The sequence below is a fragment of the Numida meleagris genome, chromosome 4, assembly GCF_002078875.1.
Source record: "Numida meleagris isolate 19003 breed g44 Domestic line chromosome 4, NumMel1.0, whole genome shotgun sequence".
NCBI classification, from domain to species: Eukaryota; Metazoa; Chordata; class Aves; order Galliformes; family Numididae; genus Numida; species Numida meleagris.
In genome coordinates this window covers 55,960,352-55,976,746 of record NC_034412.1, presented here as the reverse complement: position 1 = coordinate 55,976,746, position 16,395 = coordinate 55,960,352, and the positions used below count along the sequence as shown (strand labels likewise).

The following is a 16,395-nucleotide window of genomic DNA, read 5'->3' as shown; positions in this document are numbered from 1 at the left end:
AGCATGGCAGGTATTTCTTGCTCCTTAGCAAGTAATTGGGCATGGTCTTCAAGGCTAAAGCAAAAGCATATGAGCAAACGGGGTTAGTGCTTAGCCAGAGCATGGCAATTTTGCAAGGGCTAGCATTAAGTGGTAGACATTGTTTAAGAAGCTTGCTGATGAACATGGGAAATCATGCCAATAATGAGGTTATTTAGTCCAACAGAGATTAAGTACTTTGCAGTCTTTTCTTTAAATGAAGCAAAATCAGCGTGAAAAATCTCATTTTACATGGTGACTCCCATAGTCCTCAAAAGAATAACCACTTAAGTTTAGCAAGAAAAAATTAATTTTTCCTCCTAAAGGATTAGTTTCTTCAGATACTCATCAATGAGCACAGGAATATTACATCATTGGGAATAACTGTTTCAATCTTTTTCTGCCCCATTCTGTAAAATGCTCGGGAGAATGAATATAGAATGAAATTATATTTTCTCTGGCCTTTTCCATGCTGGAGAACCCTGTGAACACAGAAGAGATTAAAACAGAATAGAGGAAACAGAAAGCTTTACTTTTTAATTAAAAAATATAAAGTGAAATGCATGGTGCTCAGAAATCTCATTTCTTATTATCAGCCAATTTATAAGTGAACTGATATTTATATTTCTGAAGTGCAAATAACATTAAAAAATGGTGTCAGTATTTTCCATTGGCACCCATGTGATAAGCAGTTAGCGATATGTTAACAAACAGTGTGTACAGTTGCAAAGCTGTTTTTTAATGGTATCACTACACTGGTCCATAGTAGTTGAAGGCTATTTTGTATGTTGCTTCACTGTGTTTATTTACGAAGCAGTATCAGTGGGCTTCTTCGTTTGTTTCTTTCGCATTTGTCATGGTAGCATCTCAGGCTTCTGCATCTGAGAATGTTTACTGCATGGAATCTGGTGCTAATTTTTAGAGACACCATATGTCAAGTATCCATATGCATGGCAGATGGTACTTATACAGAAGGGAGCTTTGTATTTCGATACATTGAATGAGATGCTAGGCTATAGGCTTCCAAGGAGTTTGGCGTTTCCACAGCATCAAAGAGAAACAGAAAATCCTGCTGGCATGAAGCAAAGGTTACAGGGCCCTTTCTGTCAGGTTTATATAGGTAATAATGAAATAGTCTATTAGAGAAGGAAGTGAGTGAGTCCTGCTACTTCTTGTGCACCGATAGTTTGCTGTCCTTACTGATCTGTCTTGGTAACTGTTGGAGTAGTTTATCATAAGGAGAGGTGATTTTTCTCTGCCTTAACAGTCTTAAGATTAAGATGTGCACCATCTCTGACAAGTCTGCTGCGTGGATTCCTCTCACATAGGTAATAGCAGCTCTGTTCAGCTGCTAAAATGGCATGGTCAAGATTTGTCTCCTAATGGAGTAATTATTGTATATTAAAAGGATTAGTCATTTCAATCAGACATAAATTCAGGGAGATGCAAGTATGTGCTTCAAAATGCAAAACTATATATAAACTCAAAATAATGATGTTTAGACACAGCATTTTGCATTTATGTGTATGCACTGCCTTGTTGTACATCACAAGAATCATCAGGAGTCTGCCATCTGCTTAAAATGACCCAGCAACTTAGGCCCCTGCAAATACTTGAAATATACTAAGAAAGTTAAGGACTATGGGGTCACTGAAAGGAAGTTTGGAATCTTGTTCACAGTCACTGAATTCAGTGGTAAGCTCAAGCCCTTCACTGGCAATGAATATTGTTGTTCTATCTGCAATAATAGTCAGTGATAGATACTTGTGATTTTGTGACTTTTGTTTGAAGCCTTAAACCATTTTTCCTAATAGGTGAGTGTCTACCTCATGGAAATCACCCACCATAGTTGGCAGTTGGAAGAGAGAAACAGAGGCAGATGGCTGTGCTTGTAATGTTAATTATCTTATGGGGAGTGTACGGTAATGTGTAGCAGCAGCAACACAAGCCAGCGCTGTCAGGTTGGAAGGTGCCAGGTTTCAAAGATGTTAATCTGACAAGTTTTATGAGCATCAGCTTGAGCTTTAAAGTGCCTTTAAGATGTGAAGGACTAACATCAAGGTCTGTCTTAAAAAGTGCAAATAAAGAACTGCATGTTCTTTTGTTGGTGGTGAGCATCTCCAGACACAGTTTTTCTTAGCATAGGTGTATTGAACTATCTCCCCTGTTGACACCAGAGATGTTAATGATGCCGAGGATGATATCTCTTGAGACAATCTGCATCAAGGTTTTCTGAGTGAATGTAAGCTGTGATACTGTCTATGTAGGCTGCTTTATTTTAAATGACCTCTTGTTAATGTGTCCTTGTGAATTAAAAATATCTAGTAGGCATGTAACAAATGTTGTCTTTTCTCTTGTAGTATCTTTATCATCTTGTACTAGTAATGGATTTTACAGTAATACTGGGAGGAAGCTGCATTAGAAATAAAATTTACAATGTTTTATACAGCAGCAAAGTTTGATCTGCAACATGTCCTGGACTTCCAAATATATACTTAATATGTTTATTAAATCAGTTGGTTGCAGTTGGCATTGTAGAAAGAAAAGCTATCCAAAATGTACTGAAAGGAAATGTAATGTGATCCAGAGCAGTTGTTCCTTCATACAGCTATCCGTTGGGTGTCACTCTTCCCTCTGTTTGATTTATACCTTGTAGAAGACATTAGAAAAACTGTCAGATTGCACCTTGTTCAGCTGTTGCAAAAGATTGTTTCTTCTTGAGTGCATGCTGTTGAATAATGTTGATTTTAATTACTAGCACTGGAAACAGTAAAAGAAATGAGAAATCATAATGGAAGTAGAGACAACTTTGATCAGCTATTGCTTTCCAGCAAACAATTCCATTAACCTTTCCAAGGACTGAACCCTCACATCAATTGTTAATGAATTCTGCATCGGAAAATAAGACTAGATGTGCTATTTTAGGAAGCAGTGATATGCCATGGCTGTGCAATTAGATCTGAATATTTAGACAAGAACTTTCAGTAGCTTACTGATTTGATTCTCAGTCTATGGAAATATGGATCCTTTAATGTCATACTGAAGTCACAGTTTTTTGTTTAAAAAGCCAGGCTGCTGGAAGTCAAAAATAAAGTGTTTAAAGCGCTGGCTTAATTGGACAGTTTGGGACTTAATGAGGGTCCTTGTAATCAACTTTAAACTAGTAGCAATTTAACTCTGGTTTTCTTTTGTGTAAGAAATCTAAAATTTTTGAAAATATAAGAAAGGATGTGGCATTTTTTAAAACAATGAAAGCTTACATGAAGCTTGGAGAAATAGCTGAAGAAATATACCATTTTGAAGGATCCTCAGTGCAAAAAAACTCCCACAAACAACAACCTACCTATAGTATAGTCCCCATTTTCCTCATTGTCAGCACAAAAAACTATTACTTACAAAGAGCAGACAGCAGTGCTATTAGATGAACATTTTCATTTAGCATTCAGTATGTTCCAAGAGTTATAGTCAGATAACGGTTCTTCATTAGGAAATGATAATCCAAAAATGTGAGAAGATCATTAGATAATTTCTCTACTTCTCCACTGATAAGTCCCAGTGAGGTTTCTTACATGCAGATGATGTATGTGCATACATGCTAAAAGCAGAAAACTGTTTGATAATATGACTCTTGTCATTCCTTGCATCAATGCATAGATCCACCAGATCATGAAACCTCACTAAATAATACGTGACCAGTTTCAGTAAATCTTAAATTAAGTTTATAGATGTTCCACAAAAAAATCGTTTATGTTGCTCTGGATGTTCACACTGTTCCATGGAAAGTGGAATTCTGAAGCTTATGGGAAGTTTCCAACTATTTTTATTCTAGTTACAGATATTTTATAAGGCTATAATTTAGGAATTCGCTCTGGATTAAATTTACATATGTCTCTTCAGTGAGAAGTCGTGCTGGAAATTGCTGGCAAACGGGATTTTGAACAGCTCCTGGTTTTGACAGATTTGGAAGCATAACAGAAGTAGCCTTTCTGGTTTCCTAAATTCCTTCTGGCTTCAAAAGAGCTTTTTGTCATTTTGGTTTGGCTTTTCAGGATGACATAAATTCCAGCTCTTAATTTATTTGAACGTTGTGTTCATCCTCAGAACTGATTCAGTTCAGGAGGATTGATATGCAAATTGATCTCCTTTTAGCCTTTCAATTCATATAGCACTAATATTAAATGTGATGTTTAAGCAGCAGTCTCACAAAGGTCCCTTTGAACTTGGTGGTAGTCCCTCTATTCATAGATAGGTGAGGTACGCAAATTTAATAACCTGTCCAAGGTCACCCACCCAGCCATTTGAGAAGACAGTCTCAATTCCCTGCTCCAGTTGCAGCAGCCACAAGACTAAGCATGTTGTTGAATGGGGTCTTTGTATTTATAAAGATTGTCTAAAACTTATGTCTATTATTCCTAGAACTATAATGTACAAGACATTCTATGAATGAATACTTGACTACTTTGATACAGAGCCGTGTTGTCATTATAGTGGAAGCTAATGAATGTTTCCCCACAGGAGTAACATGTGGATGAAAAACAGTTTAAAGAAGTGTCTTCTTCAGTACTGTACCATTGATGCCAATATAATTTTTATGTATAAACTAATTTGCACACCAATTTTAAGGGTGTCTGTATATGCATTTCCAAAACAACTAGGAAAGGAAGAATGGGGGAGCTCCCTGGACAAAGGAATAAAGGTTATGGAGAAGAAGGGAGGTTGCAGAGCTATAGGGAAATTCCAGCTGGCCCCTGACCTCCCCATCATGGCTTTTCTATCTCCTTGGAAGTGCAGTCTTCTCTGGTGGCTATGTGAAGTATAATATTATCTTCACAGTAAACAGCATGGGAAGTTGGGCAAAGCTGGTTTGCAGAGAAAGTGATGTAGGAAGTATCTTCTTTTTTTCGTTGTTGGTTTTTTTTTTTATTATTGTTGTTTTTCAACAGTGCAAGTCATTATATGTTGGTAACATTTTTAGAGGCTTGCAACAGACTGTTTGTGTGTGGCAAGGGTGGTAGGTGTGAGCAGAGGCCAGGGAATACTGCTAGTACAAAAATAGAAGGCAGAGCCTATCCTGAAAAATATGATAACGGCTGGTCTACAGAAACGATCTATTCTGGCCCTGGGTAAGTGGATAAGATATAAGTCTAAGCAAACTAAAAAGTCTGTTTAACTAATACACTTAATTTGCCAATAGTTATCTTTAACTCAGAGTTACAGTCCTTTGCCTGATTGCTTCAAGATGTACTTCTATTTTCCAGCAAGGACTCCTAAATCCCAGGAGAATTCCTCTGAACATCTGTTCTGGCTTCACTAGAGGTAGTGATGGGTGACTAACATGATACTCTAATTAGAGATGGCTGCTTAGTTAACTGCGGTCCCTCTGCATCCACCTGGTACCATTTTTTTTTCATGTGAGCTGTTAAATGCATCCCATAAGCTAAATAAATGCATCCATTCAACATTCTGAAATTGGATTCAGGCTTGTTTTCCCTGCAAATTTTATAATTCATCAGAGTCTCACTTTGAAAAGCTTAGAATGACATATGAGCATTGAACTCAAAATGGTCATATCCAGGGTGTAAACATACAATTTGAGACAAAGCATACTGAGTCAATACTTTTTATGCTAGATACCCTCACCTGTTAAGAAAGTGAAGTTTAAAGAAAAAAATGGATTCCATCAGAAAAAATATGCATTGTCTTACTCCAAAACTCTGTGGATTTATAGATTTCACCCATGTATAAATAAGAATAACATATTGACTGTAAAAAACCTTCTGATACCTTAGTTTTTGTAACATTTAATTTCTTTTACGTAAAATCTTTGACAATCATCATTGATGATATTCATGGTTTTGTTTAAATGCAGTGAATTATGTGCATCCAGTGAATATGATGCTAATTACCTTGTGAAGGATAAAATTCCAAAATACTCTGCACTGATCTAATACTACTCCTATTAAAACTGCCATCCCATTTACTAGATATTTGAGCAATAGTTACTGTTTGTTAAATTGTGTGACGTTTTCTATTGTTTCTTCTTTCTATTTTTTTCAGTCAGGTTCTGACCATCACATTTTATGAAATGCACAATCTTGCTGATGTGTAAGCCACCAGTCTGGGATTATTTAGCAGATTGGGTTGTTCTTAGAATTTAAAGGAAAATTCATTTTCTGAGTCCTGAGAGCGTACAGATTAGAGTTTGATAGCAGCTCATCTCTTGGTATTTTGGGTGGCAGGTTTGGCTCTGAGACTCCTCAGTTCTCCCCAAGTCCTTTGTTTGGAACTAATCCTGTACCTCAACCTATAGCCTGATCTAAATGTCCGTTCTCTTTTGCCTGCCTGGCTGGTCTCAGTGAAAAGGGCAAAATGAGCTCTTGTAATACTGTTGTGTTGGGTTTGTTCACAAATGACTTGTTAGATTTCCACGTAGGCATTTCAGTGGAGACAGCTGGCTTTCTAGAAAGCTCCTTGTTCCACACCTCCCACTGGATATCATTCCAGTATTTACATGGAACTGAGCATGCCTGAATATCTGGCTGAGAAGTCTTCTCTCTCTAGACCAGCACAGGGAAGTGTTCTTTCTTCCTTTGCATTTTGGATGTGTTTTGAATATGAGTTTTACCAAAAGCTGCGTTTTGAAGCTTCTCTTCCTTTCTGCCTTCCAGCTGTCCTTTCTCTGCCCTCTCCTCTCTTTCAGGTTGTTTTGAACTTTTGAAGAGTCAGCCAGGATGGCCCTTCATAATAAAAATGCAGGGAATGGATGACAAGATGGTCTAATTCTTTATGTTTCTGTTTCTTTCATTCCTTAAGTTTATTTTAAGTGCCTGCAATAGCAAGAATTAGGTAGGAGGAATAAGTAAATATAGATGTTTCTTTTATGAATATGTGTTGATGGACTTCTGCCACAGATTTCAGATCTGGACCAGAATCAAACTCTGAACTTCTGCAAAGTTTGGTGATCATTAAGGTGGACTTGGGATCATATGGGAATGCACTGGAAAATTTGGAGCTGTGTCCGATACGATTCAAGCAATGTGAGTAAATAAACACTACCATGAATTCGTATTTGATTGTCGCTTCGTTGCTTTGCTGGAAGAATGTGCTCAGCTCCCTGACTTAAATGGAAGTATGCTGTTTGTGCCAGATCACTTTTGCTATTGCCAGTGGCCAAATTCTAGTATATAGAAAGAAATGATACTCCAGCATTATCTCATTCTTGCTGTGGGTAGATATCAGGCTAACAGGCAAAGTCCTTCACTGAGATACCAAGGGAAAGTAGGGATAACAGACTGTAGTGCTGTTCTCTGAGGAGTCTAGAGGACTAACCTGGCTTATAGGCCAGCCACAGCTGTTCTAAACTGGGAGTGAAAAGGAGCCTGCATGGTCCTGCAGAGCTGAAGGGAAGCCCTCCTTTTAGACTCTGTGGAGTCAGAACAGCGTCCTCAAGAGGTGTGTCACTGAAAGGATGGCAACAAAGGAGTTCTTCAGTTGCGGAGGATCTTTTCTATTTAATAGACTCCACTTATTCCTACATTTGAAAAAGGATGAAATTCTTAACTACTGGCTGAATCCTTTGCACAGGAAAGCTAGGTTTGTAGACGAAAGCACTGAGTTTATATTCAGAGCATCTTAAGAAGATGTTAAATACACAGGAGGAGCCGTGACATATAGGCCATATTCCATATTTTTAGAACATATTTCAGAATTAATTGTGCTGACAAAATTTTATAAAGAGCAGTTCCAGACTTTTTGTTTTGGCAGCAGTTGCTTCTGGCTGCTGACTAGCAGATGAACATGTTTTTCTGGTTTTATTACTGTGTGCTTGGCGCACAAGCTTACTGTACAGATGATTACGGGGGAGAATTACCTACACTCATTAACCACGCTTAAAATACTTGCAACAGTCAACAGCTTTTTAGCGTGTTGCCCAGAGATCCCAGGGAGGCAGGAGGGAGAATAGCAATATGACTAGATAGGAAGAGTGAAGCCTGGAATAGGATCCAGGCTGTGTTGTCATTTGCAGCCAGTATAGATGGCTGTCTGGGATCCAGAGGGCTGAAGTCTAGTCTGTGGAGAATTCCAGCATGGTTTAGTCTAGACTAAACATTTTTGGATGCATTGAGTCTATCAGTCTTGCTCAGACTCCTCTGCCAGAGACTAATTGGAGCTGATGATCACCTACCCATGAGAATTGTGAATTCCATTTGGAAGGTGCTTTTCTTCTTTTCTTTCTTACTTTTTTATTTTATTTTTTTAAGAGGTCTTGGCAGTGGGATATTTTTGGCTTTAAAATTACAAAAATACCTTCAGCGTGGATCCAAGGAGAAATTCTAATAGTCTCCAGATTCTGTCATGTAAAAATGATAGCATTTACAAACAAACAAAAATCTAAAACTCCTCCCAACTTGGTTAACCAAATTTATTTTGTATTCATTTCTCTTCAGACTTAAAAAGCTTTTTCCTTCAATCACTGTAACATGGAATGTATTCTTTTACTCTGGTTTTGATAGGCATTTTTTATGTTTCTCCCACTAAATTTGCATGGTCATGGTAAGGCAATAGGGGTGGGATTTCCAAAGCACTCCACTCAGCCTAACATTTCTTTCATTAAGGAAATGGGATCCATGTTAGGCTGATGTTTAGGTGCTTTTAAAATCTTAACTGTTGCTCAGACAGTTTGTGTTTATTCATTCATTTCTTAAAATGCACTTTACATGAATTGACCTTGAATGCCTTAATGTCATACAGATTTTTCAGCATATGTCACTGGACTGTATGAACAAAAGGAAGGAAATACGTAGTGTAATATAATGAATTTTTTGCAGATTTGCTCTCAAATTGTTTGAGGAGATCTGAACCATCTTCTCACCATATATTTCCCCTTTATTAGGAAAGATTTAAGGAAAAGTTTGAGAAGCAGATATTTTAAGAGTTGCCAAACAAGCAGAGGTTATTCTGGAGAAATCTTCAGGTATCAGCAAGCAAGCATTGTGAAAATATGTGATAATAAAGAGTTATTCTGCGTATGTTAGTAATGAGAATTTGTAAGCAATGGTATTTTTAAAAAGCCACATATTTTTTAATAAGACGATTTTAATCAGTGTACATTTCCCAGTCTTTTAAAAATGAAAAACAGATTCAGAAGTAGTATCTCAGGACCTTTAGAACTGGTCAAACCCAAAAACCAGCAGCTTCACAGAAGTTGACACATTCTGTAAAAGTCTTCAGGCTGCTCCTTCAGGAGGTGATATTTATAAGCGTAAGCTAGCCTTCCTGTGTGGTTAGATATTTGCATTACAATAGTATTTAAGATAATATTAAATCCCTTACAGTAAAAGAGAAGATAGGTAAATGTGATATGGTGTTTTGGACTTCAGTAGCCTTTGCATCTTATGAAGTCTGATGTTGCTCCTATAAATGTGAATAATTTTCCTTGTGATGATTAACCAGACTTCTCAAAATATAAATCTCTCTGGTTGCAAAGGTCTTCCTGAAGTTGATAACAGTAAAAATAAAAAACTAATAAGCACTGTTGCATGTGTTGCTATAGAAATCAGAAAGTCATAATCTTCTCTGTGTGGTGCGATTCAATTAAGTGCTCTTCCTAAAAGGTGTGGCTTAACTGTCTGTCCGAGTGGGAAAAAGCTCAGACTTCAAGGAAAATTCGCTGCTATTCATGGTTCTAAATTTTCTACAGTAAAACCTATTTTGTTATTAATTGGTTAGTTCTGGATTGGTTAATTCTGAATTGCTGCAGCAATTTTATGACAGCTTTAAACATGATTCACTTGTCCTTCTAACAGGAGTAAATGTTCCCTGTTAGACAGTCTCCCTTAGAGCATCATGAGCAAGGAGAACATGAGGCCTGCAAATGGGGCAGGGATTTTGTATCAATCTGTCAAGCTTTGCTAGTAAAAACATTTTTTGTTCATATTCCTGCTCTCCTGCAATGGAATTTACAGCCAAAACCCCTAATGCTGCCAGTCAGTTTCAGAGAAAGAGGCTTACTGCTTCTGAGGAAATTTCAATATGCTTTTGTATTCATTTTGAATAAACTTTCAGGAGCAGTTTTAGCAAGAATTAAAATCACAAGGGTGTAAAACGTCCTAGATTCCTTGTTGAACTTGGAGCCTCTTGAAATTTTGAGATCTCCCACGGTCATTTCAGATCTCCTGAAGGAGATAAAGATTGCTACAGGAGTCTTTGGAGTGGTCTGGTTCTTGCACAGAAATCTCCTGGAGGTAATGTTCATGCTAACTCTTGCCTCAATTGCACCCTCATTTCTTGGAAAGACTTCTGAGAAAGTAGACCAACTCTAACAGGATCAGCCATCCTTCAGTTCTGTAACCGTCAACTAGCTGGGTTTTTGGAAATTATTTGAGGACAGGTAGATGAGGACTTGTGCGCAGTCCAGGATCCTTCTTGTAGTACTTTGAGACCTTGATGCTCCTTCTGTGCACAAGGTAAATGATTACATGTTAGTATACCCCAAAAAAGCAGTGAGATATGAGGATCTTTTGAAAACACACATTAGCTCGTGTTTCTAGACTGTCTAGTCTAGACTGCTGTCTATCAGTCCAGACAGCAGTTCCCCTTGTGTCAACAAATATCCCAGTCTTGTGGTCTTTTGTCTCACTTTCTGTGGCCAGATTACAAATGCCTGTATTGAACATGGAAGTCCTAGTAAATAGCTGAGATTTCCCTGCAAGACTGTCTCAGTCATCTACCTTCCTCTGCCTCTAGAAAATTCTGCTGTCTGCTCTGTGTCTTACCTATGTCAACTGGAAGTCATCAGATCAGTAAAGGAGGATGTTTGATGTTGTTTGATGGAAGCCTCCATTTTTGTGCAAGGTTGTGAGAAGTGCTGTAATGTTATGTCCTCACTGCTGTTTAGGAAAACAGTTACATTTTGGCCTCACAAATTATTGCAGCTTTCTTTCTCTGGGATTGTGGCAACACAAAAGTTTCGTGTAGCATAAAATTTGGCTGCTTATTGTGAAGGAGAGCACCTGGCTGTTTGTCAAATGTGAGATGCAACTTGGGGTAAAAGGCTACTCTTTTTTTTTTCAGGGAGGAAGTTCAAGGCTGGTCTTCACAGCATGTGCATTCTCTTCTAAGAGCTTGTGCCACTCGTATGCCCTCTAATTACATTAACCCAGGAACTGAGGTGTTAGCACCAAATATTACAAGTGTGCCAAGAGTGATTTCTTCCAAGCATTGATGCGTAATCTCAGCTGGTGCTGAAGTCAGGATGTATTTTAGCAGAACTTCTTTCACTCTCAGGTACAGTGTTATTTCAGTCATGCTTGTTTTTTTTTTTTAACAGAGAAAGTGGAAAATTCTAGAGAAATAGCACATTACAATACATAATACTAGACTGAAAAATATCAGGTTCTTACATTTTTTGTAGAAACGAGAACAAAAGATATAGAACAATAAGCCTGCAGTAATTTCTTCACAATTAACAGAAACAATGACTTAAATAATCATCTAATATGTATTAGCATCATTTTGCTAAAGTCAAAGATTTGTGTTGACTTAGACCCATCTATGTCTTAACAGATATACAGATTGCTAGTGTATTTACTGTTTTTACTGTGTTTTATGAAGAGATGTTTGTCAAGAATGCAATAATGTTGAACTTTTCACTCATCTTAATACATGCATAATTCCAGTTGTCATTAACCCTAGTTCACCAAATAAAATCCATGACATTATTTTAAAGATTGATGAACTACATTAATGACAAAACACATTTCTTGCACTGAAACAAGTTGTACTTGGGAAATGTACAGAATATTTTTTCTTAAATAAGCTCAGAGTAAAAAAAAAATAAGTTGCAATTCAGTGTAGAAAAGGCTTTTTCAGATGGTTTGAATTTCTCTGGCTCATAGCCAACAACTGTGGATTTGATTTGTGTAGCAGCAAGTCACTGGGCATCATAGGATTTATATTAAAATACAGTTAACTTTTTAAAATGTCAGAACATACAGATAGTGCACGAACGATTAACAGTTTTAATAGAATTACCCTACCAAAATTTCCAAGAAAACTGTTTAATGCAATGATTTGTTCTGTTTTGTTGTTTCTTCTTTTTTTTTCTTTATTTTTCCTGTACTTAAACTCATTACGTATTCCTAATTCTTCCGTGGAAATGGAAAAAAGAATTTTATACTGTCATTATAAGACTGAAGTTCATAGCAACAGAATTAGCCTGTTTATTACAAAAAGGCTTTAGGGAGTCAGTAAATGTAATTATTTTAACTAATTCCATAAAAAAAAAAAAGGTAGCATGCTAGAAGTGATTAATAGGCTCATACTTCTGACTTATTTCATTACACTTTGCATGGGAGGAATATACAACTAATTTTAATGGAAAACGCACACGTAAATATTTTTGTTGGAGATAATTTTGTAATTTATTGCAACAGGAAAAAAAAGATTTTTTCAACAAAGCATCTAATTCAATACGTTTTCAGGCATTTTTAACTTTCATCGGACTGTTTATGAGCAATACTCGTGCTGTGAAGTGGCAGGGCAGGCAGTGGGAGGATAGAAGGAATGAAATAAAAAATGGAATTGCCAGGTGAAGGAATGAGATGAAGTAACTGTAAAGGATTGGGCTTTCCCCCCTAAAAAAAACAACTGCTAAGTAGTTTCTTGACTTAAATATTCCAAAAGGCCAGAGTGAGACATTTTGGGGATACCTGTACCTCAGTCCATGCACTAGAGTTTAAGAACGTAGATGTGCTCAGCAAACTGAAAACACACTGCTACACTTCCAAGACATTAATATTTAAAAATTGTGTTAGTTCTAATATGTGGACCGTGTTTTTCTTTGTTGCAGGGAAAAATATAAGGAATGTAGCTAGATGGAATCAGAGTGCAAAATGTTCTGCCTCAGGATATTGTTCTTACTGGTGGGAAGGGGATGAGTGTGTGGACAGGGAAGGTGATAATCCTATGTGGTATGCAAGCTCACCATACTTGTGTTAGTAGACAACTTCAGAAACAGAAAAAGAGAGACTGGTAAATCATGCTTACGTGGTTTCCATAGTTCTGTCCCTCCTTGCCTAGCACAGAGAGGAGCCCTGGTGCTCTTGGCTGAATGTCTTGGATGTGATCAAGTTGGATGCTATGGTTTGCATTTACTGGCATGGATCAGCTCTAGTTTGGCATTTTCTGTGCTCTGCCTTGAATTTTCTTTTTCTTTTTTTTGTTACATTTGTGTGCACTACAATTACTTTATTTGCAGAAGCACTGAATTCCTCTTTTATTTGGGTGATTTCTCCTTTTACTCATGTTCCCTTCTACCTTGCTATCCCAAGACTTGATTGCTCTCCTTGAAGCAATGCTGTGAGAACATTAGCCATTCTCCTCTTGGATCAGAGGCTTTGGGCATTGGCCAGAATCCAATGTTCTCTTATTTTCTTCTTTGTTCTATCATTTAACATACTCTGAACATAATTTCCATGTACTGCCGCTTTCCTACTCCATGGTTTAATTTAGATAATGGAAGGGAAAACAAAGGAAGTAGGCACTACTGAAAGCACAGTCTTATCTGTGCAGAAAGATAACGTTCACTCTGGATTGTCTAAATGTGGAGGTGTTTCTGCCTGGCTTCAAAGCTACTCAGATACCATGCATTTGGAATTCTAATTTCCAGTTCAGATAGGATTTCAGTTAAGAGTATAACTAGAGGAACAGATGTTGAGAGGGGAATAATCTAATGGGAGAAGATAGCAGAAGGGAGTAGAAGTGGAGAAGACAGAAGAATGAACAAGCCTCAAAAAGATACATATGAACAAGCCTCAAAAAGATACATATGGTGTGCAAAGGGAAGAATGTAGGAACTGACAGAAGGACATTGAGAATCAGATGTTGAAAAAAGAAAAAAAAATGAGGGGAAGGAAGAAGCACAAACGGACAGGCAAACAGTACATTTACAATAGTAAAAATTCGAAAAATAATGTTTGTGTGAGAACACTTATGGTATTTCTTACTGTCATGGGCTTATTCTGAGTTATACCCTTCCACCTTTGTGTGCCCTGTGTTTTTTTCTTGAAAGGCAGCACGGTGAAGATCTTTCCAAACCTAACAAGCTTAGTCCTGTGTCTTAGGATAAATCAGGGGGAACAATCTCTTAAAAAACACTTAACACATTGGTTGTTTAGAGGTGTCTCTTATTTTTTCTGTGTCTTCATTATTATAACACTTCCGGAGTTTTGCCCTGGCTTTTAGTAGGAGAACAGTTACACCTGTTCAAAGAAAACAATATATGTATATTAAAAAAGAAAAAAAAGAACAAGCAGAAATTAGCCTCTTAGGAAAGGAATTCCAATTAAAAATGCTAAGCTTCAGCATATCACACAGCTTTCCTTTAAATTGGAAAGTTCTAATTTTAAACTGCTGCAACTGATGAAGATCTGGCTCTGCCTTAGCTGATCAGCTCCCCAAGGGCTCTTTTTCATCCTTCCTTTCTGTTACTTCATTAAATTGATTCCAGGGGGATACCTTAGTAAAACACTTCTGATACATTTATAGTTGGAGAGCATAATATTTTTCCAGAAAAAAACTGATGATAATTAACAAATAACAACAGCAGGAGTCCGTTCAGGTTTTACAGAGCAATAACTCATTTCAGGAGCAGTCAAAAACTGAGGCTGATGATTGGATTACTGTGGTGGAAGAATGAAGGTGTCACTTCTGCTTTGCCTGTCAGACTAGGAGTGAAATTCTTTGGTACTAACAGCAATCAGGACAAGAGTCGTTTATGTATTAATAGAGAAATATTTTCCTGTCTCCTTGTCCAGCTTTCAATAGCTGCATTTTGATGTTTAGACCACCCAAGCACTGAGATGATTATTGCAGCTGAAGTTTGAATTCACTTCCAGAGCATGGCCAAGAGGAGTAAGAGTGACAGAATGAGTTACAAAATGAAAAAAAGTAATGAAATCTGTAGAGACTGCTACTGTTCTGTACTTTGGGACAGAGCCAGGAGGGCAGGATTCAGAAACACTGAGGGAGAGTGCATGAAGGAGAATTTAAACCTATAATTACCTACGTAGCCTGGAAAAGATAAATCCTAGATGAGATGTGAATGATATATGTAAAGCAGTACATGCTTACTTTTTATTTCTGTCATCCTTTCCTAGGTGATGAGAACAAAGAGTTACCAGATATAGTAAAAGGGCAATGGGCTTTGAAGAGATGCTGATTAAAGATCTGTAGGATGTTCAGGAGCTGACTTAAGTATCACAGAGTAAAAGGAAATGCTGAGGTTAGATCTGCTAACAGTAAATATTTTAAAGGCAACTGAAAATGTGTGTAACATTGTGATGTTTAGGATAGTTAAATCTCAGCTTTAGGGAGTTCTTAAGTTACTTCTAAGGTATGTGGGCGTAAAAGTGGTTGCCTTCTTTGTCTACAGTATATAGTGCTCAATATCACCAGCAGCCAACATTATCAGAGGACTAGGTAAATAGGTTACCTGATTCTACTTGGCAAATTCTAAGTTTGTGTTAATCAAGTACTGGTAGTTAGAAATTGTTAAATATATTTGATTTTGTGTTGGGTTGGGAGTTATGGATGGGATATGTGAGATGTGCCTACAGCTACTGTAGAGGAGGTGTAGAGTGATGTTACCTTGGGACAGAAAGCCCTTTGCATGTTATGTTGCAAAATATTTCTGTCATGTGTGGGACAGTTAGAAGCTGTTAAGCTTTGTCCCTTTAACCTTCTTCAGGTTTCAACCAGTTTCTGCAAAGGGAAACTGCTTTTGGCATCATCCCCAACTCTGTCCAGGAGTCGTCTTGTGTCTTTCCCCAGCAGGAAAAAAAAAATCAATTTTCTTGTTTGAGCCTTTCTTCAGGGGAGAACAAATGTGGTGGGACTATCACGTCTTTCTTTTGTTCTAAACTGATGGAAGAATTTGGTCTTTTCTTTTAAGTAATTAACCTAAAAGAAGAAATTGTTGCTGGCCACAGAAATGAGAGGAAATCAATACTGTGCTATGTGTAAAGAAAGGAGGTAGAAACAGCAAAGCTGCCTCAGCAGCTCTACCTAAGGTTGATCTACAATGCACTGTTGTATTGATTGTGCTATCTTTGTTTTCTGACTGACTTGGGCTATCTTCCTTTGGCTTATGCTAGTAAATATGCCACGATACACATAGTGATTTACGAATGTTGTAGAGGTTATGTAGTAATAGTGGAGATGGAGGAGGTCAATAGATTTGAGACAGAAAAGTAAGAACAAAATCCAGAACTTACTGAAGTTAACACGGATTGAGGTCACATTTAACTATCAGAATCTGTCAGAAAATAGGAGGGCTTTGGTGGGAAGGAAAAGGAAGGGAATTGCTCACAATGTTGT

General features: G+C 37.4%; 1 long non-coding RNA gene across 1 annotated transcript in view; it reads left to right on the top strand.

The window, feature by feature from the left end:
• LOC110398908 overlaps positions 1-11,298 on the top strand; it is a 57,761-nt gene extending 46,463 nt beyond the window's left edge. Inside the window, exons 2-3 of the long non-coding RNA XR_002438737.1 lie at positions 6,930-7,055; positions 11,092-11,298. This is a non-coding gene — a long non-coding RNA (uncharacterized LOC110398908). The remainder of the gene's footprint in view (positions 1-6,929; positions 7,056-11,091) is intronic.